Genomic DNA, 18,928 nt, shown 5'->3' with positions numbered 1-18,928 from the left:
TTTTGGTGAGCTTGACGTGATAGAAAAAGGCCAAATGCTGATCCGAAGGTTAGCAAGAGCGTCTGGGAACACACACAGACGGTGGCCACATAAAAAAGGTAAATATTTTTTCGCTGATTGTTTGTGGTTCCTTGTAGATCTCGCCCCTCCAACACGGAAGTGGCCTTTCTAAAAAGAACAGAGCAGGGGATGGGCACGCAGAATTGAGGTAAAGCTGGCTGCGCTGTACTGCGCTGATTTGCACTGTGTGCTGTGAGATCATGAGATTGACTGAGTGTGTGTGTGTAAATGTATGTTAATAAGATCAAGCGTTAGGGACTGACTGTTACCGCTCTACCTCCAGGTGAGGCAGATGGCTGAATTGGTCAGTTGAAGACCTTCTGTTAAACACTCCACTGTGACAGCAATGGAGTCTAGACTGTAGGCAAAAAATTCCTGGAATATCGCTCTTATTGTGTCATGGTTACTTTTCCGGCAGTTGGGTTTGGGCTGGCTGGTACAGGAGGCTGTAGATAGATAGATAGATAGATAGATAGATAGATAGATAGATAGATAGATAGATAGATAGATAGATAGATAGATAGATAGATAGATAGATAGATAGATAGATAGATAGATAGATAGATAGATAGATAGATAGATAGATAGATAGATAGATACTTTATTAATCCCAATGGGAAATTCACAGAAAGAGTTGCTGGTCCTAAGCCATCGTGAGAACCGGCTGTGTGCAGGAGGCTGTGCAAAGCATTGCCGGGTTTCAGGGATCTTGTAGGCTATGGGTGCAGGACGCTGCACAAGGAGTTAAGTCTGGATCGATCCTGAGGGAAAGTATCAAAGGGGCATCCAGATCACCTTCCCTATGAATTGCACTTGAGATAGCTGGTGCAGGAGGCTGCACAAGGAGTTGCTGAGCTTGGGCCAATTGTGCAAGAGGTGCTGGTGTAGGTACGCTAAAACTTCACATAGTGCTAGAAGCATCTCTGTCCTGTTGCCCAAAAAAATAGATAGTAGAAGAATTGACTCCAGGTGAAGACTTGTCATTACTGCTTTGGATTAGGGACAGGGCTTTGACCGCAGGTGAAATTCCTGTAAGATCCACTCTCATTCCGTCGTAGGATGGTCTGGAGGGGAGGGTATCGAGAAAGGTGGGATGAATGAATAGATATAGGGCAAGAATAGCATGGGGCTTATTTAATACTAGCCAACCCGCGGCGTAGCATACGCCACATAATTATGTATTGATGGGTGAACACTTCCTGAAAGTGTCCAAATGGGGTGGTTTTGAGGATACGACTGTAAGGGAACTCTGGAGAGAGCAACATACAATTGTCTGTGACTGAAAACTGGAGAACCGCCGCCGCGCCCCCACCTCCCAGAGCAAGGAACGGGGCTGGACGGCGATCCTGAACGGAGGGCGGAACGGGGTGAGATGGGAAGGATGCCCAGTGAGGACGCCCTTTCTGTCCCCTCCGCCTCTCCAGGGAGAGGGCGGGGAAGCAGGCCAGAGAGGTTTCGGATCCTAACCATCCAACGACGGGTCGGCACAACCAGTAACGATACTTCTGCAGGTTTACCTACGGAAACCTTGTTACGACATTTACATCCTCTAGATAGGCAAGTTCGATCATCTGACGCCCATTCCGCCCCCTCCGCCCTGGCCCCCCCGCCATTCTAGTCTGCCGATTTCTTAGTCATCTCTTAGTCATCGTTCAGTACGCACTGCCTGCTCATGTGCCCGCCCCCAACTCCTCACCTGAATTGCTTTCGTCTGTGTACAGTCCACATGCAGTTGTGAGTCACGTTGACTGTTCATTTTCTAAGAACTGCCTCAGTCAGTTTCGTCTCTACTACAGTCCACATGCACCTCTGAGCCACGTTGACTTTTCACTGTTCTTTTTGTCTGGGATGGGTGAGGTTTCCCGTGTTGAGTCTAATTAAGCCAAAGACTCCACACCTGGTGGTGCCCTTCTGTCAATTCCTTTAAGTTTCAGCTTTGCAACCATACTCCCCCCGGAACCCAAAGACTTTGGTTACCCGGTTGGCTGCCCGGCGGTTCATGGGAATAATGCCACCGGATTGCCAGTTGGCATCATTTATGGTCAGAACTACAACAGTATGTGATCATCTTTGAACCTCCGACTTTCGTTCTTGATTAATGAAAACATTCTTGGCAAATTCTTTTGCTCTCGTGTAAATTGTTGGTGGACGGGGCTCTGTCGTGCGTGTGCCATGGTTGGCTGCTTAGTGAATTGTTGGTGGGTGGGGCTCTGTGAGTTGGTGTGTTTGGTGAGCTGTTGGGGGTGGGCACATGAGTAAGCTGTGCCTCAAGAGCAGGGGTGGACGTGGGAGGACGGTTAGAGTTGGTGGGCGGGGCTCTGTCGTGCATTCCCTATCATGTGGGAGGAGGATTAGAGTTGGTGTGCGGGGCTCCGTCGATCGTATCCCATGGTTTGTGATGGTGGACGCGGTTGTGCATCGTAACCGAAAAGAATAATGAATAGTCAATGTGGTTCAGAGGTGCATGTGGACTGTAGCAGAGATGAAAGAGACTTATGCGGTGTTTGGTGAGTTGTTGCGTCCGGGCACATGAGCAGGCAGTGTGAATGCCTGGAGAGCGAGGGTGGACGTGGGCCGGGGAATAAGGAGTATGGTATGAAATTGTGTAGACAAACGTTTTCCGTGTTCCTGCAGGCCCATATAAGAAGAAGCATGTTTGTCGCGGATGTGAATCGCTGTATGCAGTGTGTAAAACAGTTTGCAATGGTGGACACAGTCGTGCGTCGTAACCGAAAATAATAATGAAAAGTCAACGTGGCTCAGAGGTGCATGTGGACTGTAGCAGAGACGAATGCGACTGACGTAGTGTTTTGTGAGTTATTGCGTCCGAGTTGGTGGGCGTGGCTCTGTGAGTTGTTGTCTTTTCCCATGGTCTTAGAGTTGGTGGGCGGGGCACGCATCCGAGCTGGCGGCCGTGGCTCTGTCTTGTGTGCTCCATGGGTGTCTTGCTTGCGCAGGCAGCTGCTTAGTGAATTATATATATAGATATAAGCTCAGAGAGGGCTAGTTTAGGGACCGAGTGAGTGTGGTGTGTGAATGAGCTAGAGTGAGGGAAAGATAGCATTAGAATAACTGACGGATTAGTGCAGGGAAGCGTAGGCAAGAATAGGTTTAGTATAGTAACTTTACAAAGTGTAGATTCTGTGCAGATGTAAATAAGCTTTGCAGATAAGCTTTGCATGTACGGCAGAGTATACATATACAGTACTGTATTATAGATTTGAATGAAATATAATTTTGTGTAAGCAAGTGCCAGTGTAGCCCTGTTATTGAGTATGAACTGATGGTGTAGGGTTTTAGGTTAACATTACAAAATTACAAGAGCACCTAGGTAAAAAGTAGGTACATATATATACATTTTAAATGGCCTGTCCCTAAATAAAGAATAACTGAGTGAGTGACTGAACGAGCTCCGCTGTCTGTCTGTGCTAGTAAAATAATCCACAGGATAGGAGACAAGTGTGAGTGTGAATGAGCTCAGGAACCCAAGTATCAAGAATCTAAATAGAGTAATTAAGCACATAAAAAGTGTGAGTGAGATTTTGTAGTCAAGCACCTATTTATGAAAACACATTGACAGATTTTCAATCAAGACATCATTGCTGTTAGGAGGTATAGGAATCACTGTAGAGATATAAAAACCAAACCAGTTCAAATAAGATGAGTATAAATTGTAAAAATCATATATATAGGAGAAAGCAAAATAGCAATTGAGAAGTTTCTGTAAAGCAGATAATATTGATATTGTAACCGGAGTGCATTTGGAGGAGATAGGTGTGTGCTGTTTGAGCAAGAGGAAAAGAGGAAGCCTAAGAGAAGGTTTATGGATGTGGTGAGAGAGGACATGAAGGTGATGGGTGTAACAGAACAAGATGTGGAGGACAAAAAGATATGGAAGAAGATGATCTGCTGTGGCAACCCCTAATGGGAGCAGCCGAAAGAAGAAGAGCTGTGTGCTAATTGTTTGCATTAAGTATATGAAAGATCAGAGAGAGAGAATACACTGTAAAAATGCTTCTGCAAAAACCCGAGGGAAAAGAAAAAAAAATAAAATAAAAAAAAAATTAATGTGTGTTGTTTTGCTTGTATTCAGGAAAAATCTGCCAAGTAAGTAAGAAAAAGTTTACTTGACAAAATTTTTAAAATAAGTTTAATGCCGTAAACAAATATCGGAGTGTTAAGAAAAAGCTGAGTAACCAAGAAAAAGAGATCCAGAGAAAGCTGTCTCAGCTCCAGCTGGGGGGCTGACACAGAGAAACAAAAAGAAAACCCTGGCTCTGCTAACCTGTGCCTCAGATACACCCAGAGAATGCTGCTTGGGAAGGCCAGTATTCAATGGTAACAGGGTGTGCAGATGCAGAGCCAGAAACAAATATTAATATTGAGGGGGGAGATGTGTTCCTGTTGTGATAGACACTGGAGCTACACATCCACACGCGTCAAAAAGAGGGACGCAACGTACCTTCCCATGTCTGGCAAGCACTTTAGGATGGTAGGATTCTTGTGACAAATGCAGTTAACACATTTGACAGCTTCAGTGCGTCTGTGTGTACAAATTAAATGACCCAAATTCCTGACTACTTGCCTGTAAATTTGTTGAGAAGGGATGCATTGTGCAAGTTAAATATGACAATTTGGTGTACCCCAAATGGGGTATGCATTATTCCAAATGATGGTCAGATTCAAATGACAATGTGGGCTATTACAGCGACAGCGACCACCTCATTCTATCAGCCAAGCTATAACTGGTGACTGGAAAGTGTGGGGATCGTTTATTGAAACTAAATTACTAAAAGCCAGAAAGCCCAAATTGGAGTATCACTGCACAATGATTCATGAGACTACAAGTGATAGTCAGCTGGAACAGGAATGGCTCTCTTGTCAGGCTGGTCAGTTTGCCTCGCACTACGTGGTGATTGGAGAACAAGGAGCCGCTGTGCAGAGAGATCACAATGAATTTACTAAAAGGGGGGTTAGAAATTCTTCTGCCGTGCCCAACATAACTTTGTTGGTAGTGCAGGATATGAAAGCAAAAACCTAGGACCCATAATAAAAGGTGCAGAGTAAGTAAAGTGGAATTTAATGAATGATCCAATAATTAATAAATCCGAGAATCAAAAGCATCTAAGAAATTTGTATTCCTCCATTATGGAAGGAGTGCCCAAAGTAGCAGAACTGCCAGCCTCGAGACAGTTAGACAACCATAAAACAAAACAAGGGCTGCTGAAATTTGAGATGGAGAAAAGAATTTACAGCACAATAGCAGGCTTATTGCAGGCAGGAGTGCTAAAAGGAACACAGAGAATTTGTAACATGCCCTTGCTCCCTGTTCTGAAACTGACCGATCAAAGTGGAAGTTAGTGCTTGACCTAAGAGCAGTAAATGAAACAGTGTAAGATTGGCCAGCAGACATCCCTAACCCCAACACGCTGCTCACAAAGGCTCCAGAGAAAGCAAAATATTTTTCTGTCATTGACCTGTGTGCAGCTTTTTCCATGCAGCGTTCCATTAGCTGAAACAAATCAGCCACTGTTCGCCTTTACATACAGAACAAAATAATATACTTACACAAGAATGTCTCAACGCTCTAAACACCCACCATACATCTTCAACCAAGTCCTTAAAACTGACCTGGAAGATTTAATCTTAGACAGTACACCAATCCAGTATGGGGATGGTCTATTGCTCTGCTCATTAACGCAAAACCAATGCCATACTGTTTACATTAAAGTGCTTGAGAAATTGACAAAGGGGGGTCACAAGGTCTCGAAAGCAAAAGTGCAATATTGTGAGCCTGAGGTTGAGCATCAGCAGAGCAATAGCTCCGTCACTGCTGGAGAGAATAAGTGAGGCACATAAGCCGATGACTGTGGGACAGATGGTGACATTTTTAGGAAACATTTATTTACTGGCTTTAGCTTAGACTGGATTCCAGAGTATGTTTTAAAAACAACTCTGCCAAGAAACACAATGAAGGCGGCAGGGTTACAAAATCTGAAAAATCATTTGAATTGGACAATTGATGCTAATGTGGTGTTTAACTCTATTAAGTAGGAACTGCAAAGTGTGCCATACTTTTACTCGGCTTAGGTTTCATTTTTACAGTGTACTAGGATTTCATGAAATTATCAAAATGCACAACTGAAACAAGGCATAAGGAAATTAGGAGAAGAAAAAGTGTGAGCCTGGAGAGAGAGCGGTGGAGCAGTATGTGTGTGTATTAGAAGGAAACAAAATGTGTAGACCTCTGGATAATGTAGTTCAATTCTAATATATTGAAACTATGTTGTGTACATAAATTCTCAAATATCAAATATAAATTTCCAGAGCTCTTTTGGAAGAAAAAAACCCAGAGGAAGACAGGACAAGTTCAATCAACTAGATTTTAGTCAATCACAGATGACTATGTGGATTCTACATTGCAAGGCAGAAGAGCAAAATTGCATTTTTTTCTATTGGCTTTTTATGACTTCTTCTTCCTCCCCCTTCCCCTTATTTATTAAAAATAAACATAATATTGTTTACTTAAGCATTTTATTTTATTACGCTAATGGGCCATCTGTTCTTATTTTGTTTTTACTTGTCAGATAGACCCTAAAGAAGGAAAGGTCATCTTTCCTGTGTCAAATAGATGAGGTGATCCTAAAGAAACTGGAAATTGTCCGAGGTCAGCTTACTGCACCCTGTCTTATGACAGACGACTGTATGAATAACCTGCCGTTAGAGCAAACCAGCTTTGTCAGCTATTAACCCTAAGTAGCTTGCAAGCAGTTAATTTTTCTTTCACACTCTGAACTAATTTTGGTTAAAATGAGTTTTAAACATCTCTACTTTTGGTTATGGAAAAAAAGTTCCAAAATGTGCAAAGCCTCTTTTCTTCAGACCCTGATCAAGTCTTAAATAAAGGTGTTTGTATGATAAGTATAAAATAAAAAGGAGACAATTTTCTTTCAGTTTCCCTTCTTTTCTTTCTTGTTCCTGATGTGTGTGTGTGTGTGAGATGTTGTGGGCTTTGGGAACTATTACAGTGGAGTGTGTTGTGGCGCAGTGGTTAGCACTCTTTCTTGGTAATGGGAAAAGAAGATTCAAGATTACAGATTTTCTGTGTTGAGTTGGTGTGTTCTTTGTGCCTAAGTAGCTTTCTCTGAGAGTGCTTTCTTGCTGTGGTATTGTAGCGCATGGTTTCTCGATAGTTGGATTTGTCCTTGTTGCCACAGAATCAGATCTCCACACAAGTTCTCTCCTTGTTGTCACTGAGTCTCTTCACCAACGAAGTCTCCTTGATCTGGAGACCAGCGCCGTATACAGCTGAACAGGATTGTGTTATGCTCCCTGTTTGACATTTAACACCAGCTAGGTCATGAGAGGTTGGTTGATGTTTGCTTGTCCTAATCAGTAAATAAAGTTATTCAGTAAAGTTATCAGTAAATAAGTCGAGGTTGCTCTTCATCAGAGTTCATTTCTTTTTTGTTTCCTTTGCTGTATTGTTTATTTTCAAACATAGTGTGTGAGCAAACAGATGTTTTAACGTGTGGCGAATTCAGAGAGAGTAATTATAAATGTGAGAGATAAAGGGTGCGGTAATGCTTTACATAGTAATAATACTGGGGTGAGTTTGAATATATTAAAAACAGGGTGATTTTGTACATGTCATATAGTGTGCTAAAGAGATCCTAGTACTGCATTTAAAAGAAATATAATCGTATTTGAGAGTGTTTGTGTCAACATATGTGCTGTTTGAGAGGATGAGGCGATTGATAAGAATTTGTGTAAGTATGGAAATATATTTGTTTGTCTGAATTACAAGAGCTCTTAATCTATACTAATAAAAGGCAAAGCCCTCACTGACTGACTGACTGACTGACTGACTGACTGACTGACTGACTGACTGACTCACTCACTCACTCACTCACTCACTCACTCACTCACTCACTCACTCACTCACTCACTCACTCACTCACTCACTCACTCACTCACTCACTCTCACTAATTCTCCAACTTCCCGTGTAGGTGGAAGGCTGAAATTTGTCAGGCTCATTCCTTACAGCTTACTTACAAAAGTTAGGCAGGTTTCATTTCGAAATTCTACACGTAATGGTCATAACTGGAACCTGTTTTTTGTCCATATACTCTAATGGAGGAGGTGGAGTCACGTATCGCGTCATCACGCCTCCTACATAATCACGTGAACTGAAAACAAGGAAGAGATTTACAGCACGAGTCAAACGCGGGAACGAAGGTAAATGACGTTAATTGTTGAGTGTCTTTTAATACTGTGTAAGCATACATATTAACACATGTGCAATTAAACGTGTGCATTTACTGGGTGATTTCTCAGGCTTAAAAGCTTGCCTTTTATTAAAAAGGTAAATGCAAACTGTTTTCATTCTGAAGGGCACAAACCACTTTAGATTTCATGCTCAACAATAAGCTCAGCACACAGCTTGGTCATATTACAACCGGAGGGGCGAACTGACAACGTGGTATACAAAGAGATCCTTAACAAATAATTATTGATTCATTTTCCCTCAGTTTAAAAAGGTTTACTTTTCTTCTTAATAAAAATTTTAAAGCAGTACTTCGCCGCTGCGAAGCGCGGGTATTTTGATATATATATCAAAATATATCGCGTCATCATGCCTCCCACGTAAGCACGTGAACTGACCCGCTGCCGTTTGTAATGCCATATTCTTGAGATACAAGTTTAATGAGAAGACACAAGGTATAAACGACAGTTTGGATCACTTTGTAACAGAGTTAAAATTGCTGTAACGAGAAACTTTTAACTGCCGGGTCTTAGCTAACATTAAATAAACCCGTGGACATCGCAACATCACACAAGAGAGCTCACGTGAAGTGATTGTACGCAGCAGGAGTGATCACTTCAATGAATCAAACCTCTTCAAAAAACACATTACACAATTGATAAGGTACGAAAACAATATGAAACCGATTGTGGATTTGCATACAGCCACTGAAACTTTGTGACGGCACGAGACTTCAGGTCACGTGTCTGCAAAAGAACCTCATTGAGGCAACTATTTTTACTGGTGGTGGCTCAGGGGAGTGAGTTTTTATTCCTCGCATCCCCGTTATACCCTCTGATCTCCCATTTCAATTCAAACGCCTCCAATTTCCAGGAAGGCTCTGCTTCACAATGACAATTAATAAGTCTCAGGGACAGACCCTACAAAAGGTTGGCATTGATTTGAGGCAAGATTGCTTTTCATGGCCAACTATACGTTGCATGCTCAAGAGTAAGGTCAGCACACAGCTTGGTCATATTACAACCGGAGGGGTGAACTGACAACGTGGTATACAAAGAGATCCTTAACTAATAATTATTGGTACATTTTCCCTCAGTTTATTATTTAAAATTTTAAAGCAGTACTTCGCCGCTGCGAAGCGCGGGTATTTTGCTAGTTATTATAATAAATTCAATTATTGGACTTTTATCTGGTGTCTGACTTTTGGTCTGAGGGTTCTAAGGGTCGACAGTGCCTCTCTTTGTCACTATATATATATAGTAATAAGTAATAAGGCGGTATATTGCGCCCGACCCGGCACAGGCTCACACGGAGGCAGGTGTTAAAACAAAACAAAGACTTTTATTTTCTTCACCTGTGGTACACGTCTTCCCCATGAACTCCACAGGCACAACACAGTCCTAAGTAACACGAGCAAAAACACAACACTCCCTTCTGGCACCACCTTTCCTCCCGTCAAGCTTCGTCCTCCTCCTCCTGACTCTGGCCACTGAGTGGTGGTTGCTGGCCCCTTTTATAGCCCACCCAGAAGTGCTCCAGGTGCTTGATCACCTGTTTCCGGTTGCACTTCCGGGTGGGGCTGAAGACTAATCCAGCCGGGCTCAGGGACCCATGTAACGCTCCCTGGCAGCCACCCCAGATCCCAACAGGGCAGTGGTGAACTCCATCTCCCATGGAGCCCTGCGGGAAGTTGAGGCACCACTGTCAGCCAGGGGAGCTGCCATCAAGCATCCCGGGGGAGGTATTGAGCAGCCCATGGTTACTCCTCTGGAACATTTGTCAAAGGGGCGTCCCGGCCGGGCATGGGTCCTGGCCATTCTCCACAATATGTATAGGGTGGTCCAGATCTAACTATGAAATTGCATTAAAAGTTGCATAGTTAGATCTGGATCATCCTGTATAAATATAAATATATACACACACACATGATTAAGGGATAGCCAGCAGGCCCAACGGAGCATGAAAGAAAACGAGACAGGGGAATAAGACAAAGTATTAATGCCTTGCTCTCTTCTTCATCAGAAAACAAGAGGAATTAAAGCCTGCATCGGGTTCCGACAATGCTGTCTGGTGAGAGCTCCACTTCTGTATATAAACTCAGATGTCTCTTCTGTCCTTTCGAGATGACTCCACTTCCTGTCCTCTTCTATTTTCCTCCTCCCCGGATCTCCACAGAATGACGTCACCTCTGTCCCTTACTCCCTGCATCACTTTATTTTCTTTTGTTTGTTTACGTCTGCATCATGATCTTTAAAAGACCCACCAGCACTGTTTTATGTTGTCAACTGTTTTACTTTGAACTTTTTGACTGTGGGAGTAGTCACGAGACAAAGATCGACTCCACCATATTATACGGGGACAGTTCTCCAACCTTTATTATAAGCTTGAATGATAAAGTTCATTTTATAAAAGTTACAATCAAGAAACACTTTCGCTTTTACAAAGGCAGTAAACATTTTACTCAGATTAATCTCTTTTTGATTATTGATGTTTTTTTTTTCTTACATTTTTGCCTGGCCCAATAAATAATTGGTAATCCTGCTATTACTCTTAATATCCCTCGAATCAGACAATCCACAAATAAATACAGACTCATTAAAATACAAATCCAAAGCATTAACAATAGAATTAAGAACAGTTACAAGTGTCTGAATCCTTAAACAACACAGAAAACAAAGACAGCCCGTCTCTCTTTCAGAACAGAAGGACGCGTATCACAAACCTGAGGATTAAAGAGACACACAAATGAGTTTACAGCGATGACATCGTGCAGGATCCTCCACTGCACACCACCAGTCCTCTTATTCAATGGTGGTCTGTAGTGACTGCCCCAGGCTGGGCTGTATTTGCTTAGTTCCCCCTGAGTCTGTCCCCCCAGGATGTGTCCAGTGTCTTCCTCAGCTGACTTTGACATCTCACCCGGACACACAGTTTATGGAGTTCTTTCCTTTCTTGACCATCCAGGTTAAGAGTTTTGAAATCCAGTGCTGCTTTCTGTATTCCATCTTGAGTTTGGAATCTTGAAGTAACTAAAAGGTTTGGAAACATACAAAGTGCTTCAGGAGTGCCCATGTTTTCAACGTAGTTTTTCAGCATTTCTCTAACAGCTTGTGGGAAGCCTGAAATTATTAGTCTTTTTCTTCAGAGAGCACAGGTTCAAATCTGCCATCTTGGTGTCAGTTTTCCAGCCACTCTGTGTATCATTAGCCAGATGCTTGACTTGTAACATCCCAGAATTCCACATCCATCGTTGTGTGGAGAAAGCGTCTTTTGGGAGGTAAATGAGTTTGGACATTTGTAAAGCTCACTTCAGTGTCAGAGATTCTTCCTCAGGATTTGCTTTCAGCTCTTGCCAGCATCTCAAAAGGTTCTGATGATATTTTGGAAGACTGGCCAAGAAGAGACGGTCTGTCCATCAAAATCAGGGCCTGCTCCAGATGTAAAGTCCCCACTTGATGAAGTAAACAGCAAGCTAAAGGTGTCCAAGACAGTGGCCTGTGACTAAACAGAAGCTTTGGCAAAGCCTGCAATCGAGACACATTTTGGCAATTTGAATATCAAGCAGTTCAATCATCTCCTCTGTACATCAGATATCACATCTTGAGGGGATTCTAGGCAAGCTAGTCAATGCCACAGAGCAGACGCTCCGAGGTTATTAATAACGAGGACACAGCCCTGTAAGAGAGCTGAGAAAGTAAGCAGGTCCATTGATTCAAACAGTTCTTCACATTGTCTGTTGCTCCCTCCCTGTTCTTTGGCTCAGTAGCTTCATTGCCCAAATAAACACCAAGGTACTTCCTACCACCTCTTGTCCATTTCATTCCCCCAATACCTGGGGGTATCTGCATTTCCACTACCCCAGCAGTACTACAGAGCACTTATTCCAGTTTACCTTAGCAGAGGAGACTTTCTGGAAATCCTCCAAGATAGACACCAATCCATCCTTTATTGGTCACAATTATGACCATGATGTCATCTGCATAAGCAGAGACTTTCAGAGGTGCAGAACATTGAGGGACAGATAGCCCTGCACTACTTTCCTAAGTTTAACCAGCAGAGGCTAGATAGCCAGGGAGTACAACATCCCTGAAAGACAGAAACCCTGTCTAATCCCCCTTGCTACTTTAAATGGACCACTCAGGCCACCATTGATCTTTAGTACATTCTGTCACTATAGAGTTCCTTCACCATTTTAATAAAATCAGGGGGAAACCAAAACCTTCCATTACTTTCCATAAATAATTATGCTCCACTATATCAAAGGCATTCTTGTGATCCAAAGACATTAGCCCACCATGCAACCCAAACAGTTTACAGACTTCAAAAATATCCCTTATGAAAAATAAATGATCTGTTTGGCACACAATAGCTTTGATCCCCATGAATAACACAGCCCAGCAACTCTCTGACTCTGGTAGCCAGTGTTTTAGAGAATATCTTATAGTCCATACAAAGCACAGCTACAGGTCTCCAGTTCTTGATCTCACACAGATCTCCTATCTTCAGAATAAGTGCAAATGACTGCCCTTCTGCATCCTCTGCTCCAAACCCTCCTGAAGAATGGCTAGCGGGTCAGGACCCAGCAAGTCCTAAAACATGTCAGATAACTCAAATGACAAGCCATCTATTCCTTGTGCTTTTCGTGGCTTTTGTCAGCTCCTGTAAGATTTTGCTTCCTTTTAGCATGGACTGTTCTATCTCTGGAATTTTAGGCAGCTCTGAAAGGAAATCTGAATCATTGTGTATCACCTCTGTTAGCTCACTTGAGTAGAACTGAGAGTAAAACACCACGGCCGTAGCCCACATCTGGTTTGTACCTCTTAGCTCTTGGTCAGATGATCTGTGAAGGTAATGAATCTCCAGACTCTGACCTCATTCTCTTTCAAGGCAGAAAAAAAAATATCTTGTGGGAGCATCACATTCAGTCTCTACTTGAAAAGGAGATCTTACTAAAGCCCCATGAACTTTATCATCTGTCATCTGAACCAATGCAGCTTTTTGTTTGCTTTCAAAATTCCTAATCAAGAGTCTCCATCACTTAAAGCCTTTTGAATCTCCAGTATCTCCTCCTCCATGGCTTTCATGGACTCCTCCATACTCTTCATAACATTCAGAGTGTGCTGTTTACAGAACTGGCAAATCTGTGCTTTCCCAACATCCCACCATTGGCTCAGAAATTTTGAGTCCAGAAATATATAAAAATGTTTTAAAATGAGAGGCAAGAAATAAAAGATTGTTAAAATGCCAGTGTGAACTTGGGTCTGTATAGATGGCAGGATGACAGTACATAAAACTAGAGAACGATCAGAGAAGCATACAGGAGGTAAAAATGGTGATTAAAAGTATAAAAACAGTCCATCCTGAGTGGCACCTTGCACCTGTGCCCAGGTGTACCATCTGAGTGCCCCATTTGAAGCCCTCCACACGCTCTGTGAGGACATGTAACTCTCTGGTCGACTGCGGGTGAAGTCAGTGTGATTCCTATCCAGGACATCGTTTTCAGTGCAGTTGAAATCTCACCTAAAAACACAGTCGCCTGAGTCACAGTCACTAAGTACCTGATGAAGTTCTTTTATAAAGCGCACTCTATCCCTGTCCATAGTCAGAGTGTAAATGTTCATAAAAACCAACCTGCACATCTCCAACTGTTGGTCCAATTTACTTTAGCTGAGGATTCCCTTGAGAACTCATCCAGCACAGATAGCAGCCCAACTACATCTTGTCACTTTGCAACTGCCACTGTGATGCCATCGGTATTCCTGTTGGCCATGTGTGCTGTGACACCTGAACCTTACAGTTTAGATGAGATTAGAGAAACTTTACTAATCCATTGGCGACATTCAGATGCACACAGCAGGGGAAGCATAAAAAATAAGGATACTGACTCACAGAACAGATAATACAGCCCATAAATCAATAAATAATTCAATAAACCTAAGGAATAAATCTGGTGGAAGCATTGAATTGCCTGATACCAGTGGGCAGAAAAGACCCCCAGAGGCACATCAGGATGAAATGAATCTGTGAAAGTCTCCAAGTCAGAGCCTCCTGGAGAAGATGAAGGGCATGATGGCATCCAGTTTCCCCCATCGTCTTTTCCATGACAGCTTCTAGTGTGTCCAGGCCTCACCCATTGATGGAGCAAGCAGTCCTGATTAGCAACGGATTTACAACTGAAAGCCCACCTGTCTTCAACATTAAACTGAGGTTTATTTTTTTCTTTTGAATTTTTTATTTAGTGTTTTTATATTTTCAGTCAAAGTTTTCCTGATCAAAGTTATACAGTGCAAGTTAGTGAAGACATCTGAGAAGTTCAGGACCATTTGTTCTCTTAAACTGGCCATTGTAGTTTGTGAAATGACATAAAAAACAAAAGACAAAGCCAGCAGGTCAATAGGAGGAACTGACTGACCACAAGACATAAGCAGATCATAATGGGCCTCAGCAGTATGCTGACCACTGAGGACGACAACCTCATGGGCTCAGCATTTGAAGAAGCCACCAAAGAAACTTTACGTGTGCTCCGTCCAGCTCATGCACAGCTCTTTTTGTAATTCTATGTTTTCTACACCTTTTCATGGCACGTTTGAATTCTGTTTGTAGTTATAAATATCAGAGAATCCAAACTTAGCATTTCATTTCACTTTTAGAGTTTTTCTTGAAGTTAAAAGTGTTTGACGTCTCTAAGGGTGACACTGTTATGGCCTGTGCTATTTCAGGGTGCATTTGTTTACTGTTGCCTTAGCGTTTCTACACTTGGATGACTGGAAGTCACATGATGTCACAGACAGACCATCACGAGATTAAGTTCAGTGCTGCACACTTACTGGATATCCGAGATTGTGGATTTTCCTCAAATAGATTAGTGAGCGACTTTGTCTTTACTAGACCTCCTGTTAAATGAACTTTTACTTTACAATTCTGAGATTGTATGTAGATGTGTGTTTTGGTCTGACAACTGGATTATATGTCTTCAAATTTTTTCAACATTTGATTTAGTTACAATAACATTTTTCCTCCCAGTCCTTATCAAAGATGAATGCTCCTTCTGCTGGGCCCAACTGCTACTGAAAGTCCCAGAGACTCGTGTTCAAGCCGTGTTGTGTGTGTAGTCCGTGTGTTATGCGCCATTGTGACTTGTCGTTTTTCAACTCAAAGCCATTCACTCCTACATTTCAAGCAGTTCAGAGCCTTTCTCAGTTTTCTTCATGTTTCAGTCTCTCTGGCTGTGTTTGTCAGATGATGACATGTCAGAGAGTCTCACAATGATCTGATGTGGCACACCAGACATTAACATCCCATTGTTTAATTGATTTTCATGAACTGCACATCTCACTATTCACAAGTAAATTAATGTCACCCCATTCTGTTAGGTGTTCAGTGACACACAAGGCCTGCTAAGAGAGTCGACTTAATGGCAATGGAGAAAGTCAGCTGAGCTCCCCACCTGCTTTCCAGAGTGAACACAAAAATGAACGTCTAAACTGCAGCTCCACCAACTCTTTGGCCAGCTGTGTCCTTCATCTGGTGACAAAGCTGTAAATCAAGGATCAGGTGACATGTCTGGAGAAACTCCTTCAGATACAAAGGTGACCTAAAGTGACATTCATCTTAGGCTTGTCACTGAACTCTGATGAGCAAACAGGTCACCTACAATTGGGCACTGGATCTGTAAGTGGACACTACCTCAGTCCAGCCATCAGCGGTGACACCAGTCTTTAACACTTCATTCATCACGTCTGTCACTTTGAGACATGAAGCTGTACCAGTCTCTATGGAGTGAGAAGATCACAAACTCTCTTTGGCTTCTTCTGTCCATGGAACCCTGAAACTGAACACCTTGAATGAGCTCTGAAGTCCACTCCTCTAAAACACACTCTGTGCCTGCGACTGACCTCAGTCTGGAAAGGCAGCCATTACTTCAAGAAGGGAACTTCAGCACTAAACTCTTGTTCCAGACAAAGTTCTGACTTTTCAAATGAAATTTCAGAGGACAAGACAAGGAGGCTAACAGTGAGCTGAGGAAGACAACAGCACACCTCAGACTAAAGAGTGGCAGAGACAAGCAGTGCCCTCCTCCACAACCAAAGTTCTCTGTTTGAACCACAAAACAATGGAACACAACTCCACACATCATTGGATATCATCTTTAAAGGCCTGGAATCATGAAACTGTTTATCTGTGCCAAGCTAAATGAGAACTCTCTGTGGTGAGTAAAGAGCCACCTAAAGACCATCTCTGTCATGTTTGTTTGTTCCTGTGTCACAAGCTCACGTGTGGGTCAGATAAACTTTAAGTTTTCATAAGCCCTCTGACACCCAAATGCTGTGCATCAGAGCAGGCCAAGGCGACTGTGACGTCAGACAAGTGAAATGCTCTCTGGTTGCTAACACGGCAGTGCACATGGACGCAGTGACTCTCAGCTCTGTTTCTGTGCTTGGTTGTGTTAATGTAAGTGTGTGTAATATGTGTGAGGTCTGCTAAGATGCGTCGGTGTAGTCATGTGGATTTTCTTAATATTCAATTACGATGCCATATGGGCATTACAAGCAGTTACCAGCTGATTCACGACATACTGCCAGATATAGTGAGACTTCCAGGGGCTCCTTGGATTGTTATCAGGTCTGAGAGGTGGCGCATTTGGTGTCAGGAGAACAAGACAGGAGCATGGATGTTGTGCAGGCCTTATGGTTTGACTAAGTAAGCAGCCACATAAGCCCCCAATCCCGAGTGTCCTCCTCACAAACGCCAGATCCATCGTCCACAAATTAGACCATCTGGAATTACTGATAGCTGCAAACTTCTTTATCCATGAATGTTGTGTGATGATCATTACAGTCAGCTGACTGCACCCGCTTATCATGGGCACCGTAGGGCAGTTGGTGGGCCGTAACATCTACCGCTTGACAGGAACGGAGACTCCAGTAAGAGAAATGGTTCTGGTCGCTACATGATAGGAGACCTCACAGTACATCTCTCTGTGTTTTGTGTTTGTAAAAACTGATCCCTTTGTTTTCTTTTAATAGTTTGTAAGTAGTTATTTCTATAAGATGCTTTATAACAGTTGTGAAAGTTTTTTTTTACTTTTGATGGTAACAGGGGTTCACCAGGACCGAGTTTGGGAGACACTGCTGAACACAGACGAAACTGACTCAGGTGAGGAGTTGGGGCGGGCAAAGTGGTTACAGCTATTGATTATTCAGTGTTGTTTGCCTGGGTGTCTGATCTGCTCGATGGGATCATAAATAAAAGGAAAACAATGTGAAGGCGATGTCACAGGTGATCCTGTGGTATTGCGGGTCCACAGCTCCCCTTCAAAAGGCCATTTTTAAATAAATAATCACTGCACTCACAGCATAGCAAGGGGCGTGGAAGTGTTGCTGAAACAGTTTGCGGGTGGAGTCGTGCTGCGGGCATTTCTCCCATGTGCAGTGTGCGAGCGAGTGAGGAGAGAGAGAAAACCGGTACGTTAGAATGAGCGAGAGCAGGCTCGAAGGCAATGTGTTCCTGTGGTATAGCGGGTCCATAGCTCCCCTTCAAAAGGCCATTTTTAATCAGGCGACTGACAGTAGTGGAGTCAGGCACAGAGAAGGTCAGCTGCTAAGAGAGAGTGTCTCAACTGTTGCAGGGCCTGCATTGGTGAAGCAGGTGAGATGCTAATGAAAAAGAGGCACAGGGCTTATTGGTTTTTAAAGACTGCTTCCTTCATTGTGTTTTAACTTCAGTTTTAAAGGATTGTGCGGCTCTCTCTCTCGGGCTGCCTGTGTGTGTGCGTCTGTCTCTCTCTCTGGCGCTGCCAGTGTGTGTGCCTCTGTCTCTCGGGCTGCCTGTGTGTGCCTCTGTCTCTCTCTGGCGCTGCCTGTGTGTGAACTAAGGTTCCACTGAGGTTGACTAATGAAAAGTCGACGTGGCTCAGAGCTGCATGTGGACTGTGGCACAGACAAACAGAAATGACGGCATGTTTTCCGAGGCGTCATGTCCGAGTTGGTGGGCGTGGCTCTGTGAGTTTTCGTCGTATCCAATGGTTTAAGAGTTGGTGGGCGTGGCTCCTTCCTGCGTGCGCCATTGGCGTCTTACTTGTCGGCGGTTTAGTGAATCCACGCCCCTTCCGGAGTGCATTCTAAGGGTGGCTACTTGTCGGCGGCTTACTGAATTATATATATAGATATTAACTAACAAACTGGCTTACCTTACCCTGTCTTGTCTCTCTTTGTTTTATTTTATTTCTTTGTGTCTGTTTTTAGATTCAACTGAGAAGGTAAATTTCATGTTTTCATGTGTAAACAGAACTAAATAAAGAAACCTTGAACCTTAGAAAGAGGTGCGGGTATTTGTGTCTTTATAAACAGCGACTGGTGTACAAACAGTAAGATTTTACACATGCACTGCTCTCCTGATGTGGAGACAGCAATAACAGCTTTACGCAGACCTCTCTATCTACCAAGGGGGCTGACTGCAGTGATCATTACTGCTGTTTCTAACATGAGCTGAGCTCTCGCCGGCCTACATGACGTGATAAACAAGCATAAACAGCCTTGTCCAAGCAGACCTAAAGACTATGCTCTACAAATGTAAGCAGCATGTACAGTACTCCACCACTC

At 43.1% G+C, this 18,928-nt stretch overlaps 5 protein-coding genes across 18 annotated transcripts in view; 2 read left to right on the top strand and 3 right to left on the bottom strand.

The window, feature by feature from the left end:
- LOC114652512 (tripartite motif-containing protein 16-like) overlaps positions 1–18,928 on the bottom strand; it is a 979,029-nt gene that overhangs the window by 62,881 nt on the left and 897,220 nt on the right. The window lies entirely within an intron of this gene.
- Positions 1–18,928, top strand: part of LOC114641503 (tripartite motif-containing protein 16-like) — a 1,283,323-nt gene that overhangs the window by 523,805 nt on the left and 740,590 nt on the right. The gene's annotated exons all lie outside the window — the stretch shown is intronic.
- The window catches only part of LOC114652539 (tripartite motif-containing protein 16-like), an 837,738-nt gene that overhangs the window by 404,083 nt on the left and 414,727 nt on the right, over positions 1–18,928 (top strand). The window lies entirely within an intron of this gene.
- Positions 1–18,928, bottom strand: part of LOC114652524 (tripartite motif-containing protein 16-like) — a 538,688-nt gene that overhangs the window by 238,970 nt on the left and 280,790 nt on the right. The gene's annotated exons all lie outside the window — the stretch shown is intronic.
- LOC114652414 (tripartite motif-containing protein 16-like) overlaps positions 1–18,928 on the bottom strand; it is a 1,097,043-nt gene that overhangs the window by 920,965 nt on the left and 157,150 nt on the right. The window lies entirely within an intron of this gene.

Source organism: Erpetoichthys calabaricus, chromosome 5 (assembly GCF_900747795.2).
Source record: "Erpetoichthys calabaricus chromosome 5, fErpCal1.3, whole genome shotgun sequence".
Classification (NCBI taxonomy): domain Eukaryota; kingdom Metazoa; phylum Chordata; class Cladistia; order Polypteriformes; family Polypteridae; genus Erpetoichthys; species Erpetoichthys calabaricus.
The sequence above is the reverse complement of the archived record's forward strand: the minus strand, read 5'-3'. Positions and strand labels throughout refer to the sequence as shown.